The sequence below is a fragment of the Lotus japonicus genome, chromosome 4 (genome assembly GCF_012489685.1).
Source record: "Lotus japonicus ecotype B-129 chromosome 4, LjGifu_v1.2".
NCBI classification, from domain to species: Eukaryota; Viridiplantae; Streptophyta; class Magnoliopsida; order Fabales; family Fabaceae; genus Lotus; species Lotus japonicus.
Window position 1 is genome coordinate 1,731,893 of NC_080044.1, and position 5,041 is coordinate 1,736,933.

Consider the following 5,041-nt stretch of genomic DNA (forward strand, 5'->3'; position numbering starts at 1 on the left):
TTTCAAGCCTAAAACAAATTATGTCACTGCCTCTAATGTCGTCATTAATTTTGCTAATAAGAGTCTTATATAAGCTTTTAAATAGAGAGGGGTGTAGGTTAAGGAGAAGGGTGTACATTAAGAGGAAAGGAGGAATGATTGGCATGTATGATTTTTAATGGAATTAGCCAATCATGAGATGCCACGTAGGTGGTGATTGGACCTAGAAAAACCCCTGAATGTATATATTATGGATTATGGATTACATGTTATTTTTAAAGTCGTGAATACGTGATGATTGTTTTTAAATAGTAATTATTTAATTCTTTAATTACGTTATTAATTCATTCTCAAAATTTAATTCAATTCCATCAGATTTTTTTTAATAAATTACGTTATATATATAAAAATGGAAAGAAGGATGAGTTTTTTTTCTTTTAAATAATCAATGGAGATCCATTACGTTTTTATAAAAAATAAACGTTTTGTATATGTAAAAGGAAAAGAAGATCACATTTTTATTAAATAATTAATGGTATAATTAAAACTAATTAAATATTATAAGAGGTAATGGTATAATTAATTGAAATTTTTTTTTGACGAAAAATTGGGAAATTAATTGATTTTTTGACTGAATGTCGACGTGTATTTAATTTCTCAAAATTCTACACAAATTAATGCATTTTTAAACGCATTAAATACATGATCATTAAATTTAAATATTAATTATTAATACGTTTTCTATAAATAAGGAAATGAATTGAACCGAATTCAAATTTATTAAATAGCAATAATGTCGTGCTTTATTATTTTATAAATAAGTCTAGAATTAAGAACAATTAAGACTAATTAAATAATAAAACAGATAATGGAAGATTTATTGCTCAATTTTGACTAACAATTAATTCAATATCAACGTTTTCGAATTTGTATAATTATTAATTATTTTGACGAAATCAAAAATTTAAAATTTAAATCACTAACCAATGTCGTCATTAATTTTTCTATAAATAAGGAAATAAATTAAATACAATTAAAATGAATTAAATAGCAATAATTTCGTGTTCTATTTTACTAGAAATAAGTCAAGAATTAAAAAGCAATTAAGACTAATTAAATACTAAAACTGATAATGGAAGTGTTATTGCTCAATTTTGACTAAAACTTAATTCAATATCAATGTTTTCAAATTTGAATAATTATTAATTGTCTTGACGAAATCAAATATTTAAAATTTGAATCACAAACTAATGTCGTCATTAATTTTGCTATAAATAAGGAAATGAATTGAATACAATTAAAATTAATTAAATAGCAATAATGTCGTGTTATATTTTACTATAAATAAGTCAAGAATTAAAAAGCAATTAAGACTAAAATATGTGATTTATACTTTTACAACGAAATTGGTGAGATCTGCACATTATAGCTTCCAAGCGCCCCATATTGCCATAAACATCACAATCCGAAATTTCCAACATTAGAGTGCATTGTTCCTTTCCGTCGTGATATCTCGCCAGTTTTACTTTGCCTTGTGGAGTAAAAGTGATGGTAGCAAATGCAAATTAATCAGCAAAATTGTAAGTCACATAAACCTCTATTAGTGAGTTCTTTTCATTACAACTTCCAAAACGATATCAGGATCTAGGAAGATACATAAAAAAACAAAATTAAAACAACATCAAAGAGATCGAATGAGGAATTGCAAAAAAAAAAAAATCGAAATTTAAACAAACCTCAAAGATCCCTTGTTATGAAAACTGCAAAACCTGAAAATAAAGAAAATGGAAACACATAAACCGGATCTAAAAAATGTATCCGAATATGTGAAAACGTCACAAAAAACGAAGGTAACACAATGCAAGTGAGATCGATCGTTAGAAAAGAAAAAAAAAAAACACAACGACATGAGAATAGATTAAGGAGAACATGCATGAAAATAATGATTAGAAAAACACCTTTCAATCATGAAGAATAGTGAGAAGCTGCGAAAAAAAAAACAGAGGAAAAGAGAATTGTGATGACAGTGATAAAATGATGGAGAAAGAAAGAAACAATTGGAGAGTCTTATATATGATTTTTAAGAAATTGATAAATACATGTACAGCTTGTAGTCCCCAACCTTGATCTGGTAATCATCATCTGCAATTGAAAAAATGCTCAACTTGTTAATAGTTAACGAAAAAAATTCAGATCTAACTGGTCGATTGAATGGAAAATGAGGATGAATACCGAGAATCAATAGCCAAAGACCAAGAGAGGCTGAGAGTTGTGGAAATCAAATGATGGAGAGAGATTCAAATTATGGAGAGAGGAATGAAGAATTAGAGTCTTAAATAGGCTTTTTAAGAGAGATAAGTGTAGGTTAAGAGGAAGGGTGTACATTAAGAGAAAGGAAGGAATTCGTGTCATGTAGGATTTTTAATGAAATTGACCAATCATGAGGTGCCACGTATGCAATTACTGGACCTAGAAAAACCCCTGAATGTATATATTATGGATGTTAAATTTCAAATAAAATCAAATGGGATAACAACCGAATGCACTCACGTATTAATGGAGAGGAAAAATTTCTGCACCTAAAATTTATTTCTAAAACAAATCTATCTTGACTAATTTAAAAATTTTAAATCTTCTTTTTAACTTTAGATATTTCTAATATTTCCACGTGTCAATCCTATAGACACATTCTCCTATGTTGACACGTGTTCATATGTTTTTAAAACAATTCTTAAAACCGATTTTTTACCCTAAAGAAACTTTTAACATTAAAATTTTAAAAGATTTGCTCTAATTATCTAAGATTTACCTAGATTACTCAATGAGGATGTGATATATATATTATTTAAAAATTAGTTAGACATAATCCGTGTCACATAAAAGAAAAATGAATTTTCTTATCGGAATAAAATATTTGAAAGAGAAACTTAAAAATTATCATAATTAATTAAAAAATATGCTAAAATGTAAATAATTCATAAAATTGATGATAATGTTAACAGTTAATGATGATATATAATTCTAAACCATTTTTAAAATGAAGTATCTCACTTCACTTAAACATCCAAATAGCTAGCAAATGGTATTATGGACGGTAGAGTTCAGCATAAGAATGGAATCATGGCTTTCAAAATGACATTGATTTTGATCGAAATCTGAGATCAAGATTCTTAGATGCCACGAACAAAGCAGGCCTAGATAAATATGACCGTAAAAAAAAACTATAAAAATATTGTATCAATGATTATGATTTGACTTAAATATCTTAAGAATTTTGACTACCATATATATTAAGAATGATTAACCAAAAAAAAATCATATGAGGAATTATTCTCATCATCTTTAATTAAATAATATATCAAAAGGTTATCTCGCACTATCCTTCCTTCAAATGTAAGGGGATGCAAGAATGATCCCGCTAAAAAATAATTTACAAGTTTCTGGAACATCTATTTCCAATACAAGTAAGCTCAACACGTGTTGCTGAGTGTTTATTTTCGTTTTTTTAATAGGAAATGAATTCTGAAAAGGAAAATGGCTTATAACAAAAATGACGAGTTGCAGTCAAAATCCCCAATCACTGTTCAAGATGTTCAGCATGACTCATGAAAACAAAAAATTATAAATGGAGCAGATCTAAATGGTAACATTGCAATATATGAATTTTTTGTAATTTTATTCTGTTCTATATACGAATTAATTCAATTTAGTTTTGGTATTGTATAGTAATATCTTAATCTTAATAATATATAAAGTTCATCCACCAAAGTGGGTCACATTGTTATTTAATTTCCACATGTTTTCATTCCATTGGTTGTTACTATTGAATTTTCAAATGTTCTAATCTTATTGGTCCACATTAGTTAGTTTTCATTGGTCCAAATTAATGAGTCAATAAACCAATAAATAAATCATTAAATACCACATGTTTATGCAATACGTTTTCAACACTAAATTTGAGCGTGAATCATCATTTTGCATTTATTTTTAATGCTTATAAATGGAAATTTTGACAAAATTAATTGAGCACAATCAATAAATTAACTCAAAAGATTCATCTTCATTTGAAGGAATATGCCGATACGTTTCTATGCAATTCATAATCAAGAATTAATATTTGATCTACGAATTAGGATATATCTATGACCTCCAATTCAAATTCAGTTTTGAATTCAAAATTTTCTCATTCAATCTTGAATTCAAAGTGAGTCATATTGTAACCTAAATGCCACATGTTTTTATCCTATTGGTTGTTACAATAATTTTCCAAATGTATGAACTTGATTGCTACATTTTTTTATAGGTAAATGTTAGTGGTTAGTTGTTAGTAATTACAAATGTTCCTCCTCAGGGTTCGAACCCTAGACCTCCCATCTCCAACACCTATTTCTACCCTTAGCTCAACCAAGTGAGCTACCTCTCTCACCCTCTGATTGCTACATAAATGACACATATAAAATATCAAACAAGATATCGTGTTTTATTCCAGTTGTTGGATGACTTGATGCAAGTAATATTCTCATTGATTAAATGGTCATAATTGATACCATTTTTTTCCAATTGGTGAAGTAAAAGTCTGATGGGTATATTATCATTCCTTTTTAAATTTAACGAAAATTGTTAGTAACTATACATGTCAATCACAATTAAATATAAACATAACCATTGATATCGTGTTTATTTAGAGAAAATAGTGACTTCAGAGATAACACACTATGAATTCAGTATTCGAATCTATATCCAGAATCAAAAGCTTGGAAGATAGTTGTTAAATTACTACGACTATGGAGGGTATCTAAACCAAAGCAGTCTGATCAACCTGACTTTATCGAAATGCTACTCATGAATGTTAAGGTTTGTTTGAGAAAATTAATATTTATTTTGAAAATCAATATTTTTGTAATTAGATGTGAATTTTAAACCAATATCGGGAATAAAAAATTATTTACTAAATAGATAAAAAAATATTGTGCATCATTGATTTTTTTTATTTGAATTTTTCGAAATTTATACAAATTAAAAAATATTTTTATTTTAGACCCAAACCCTAGATAAATTTTTT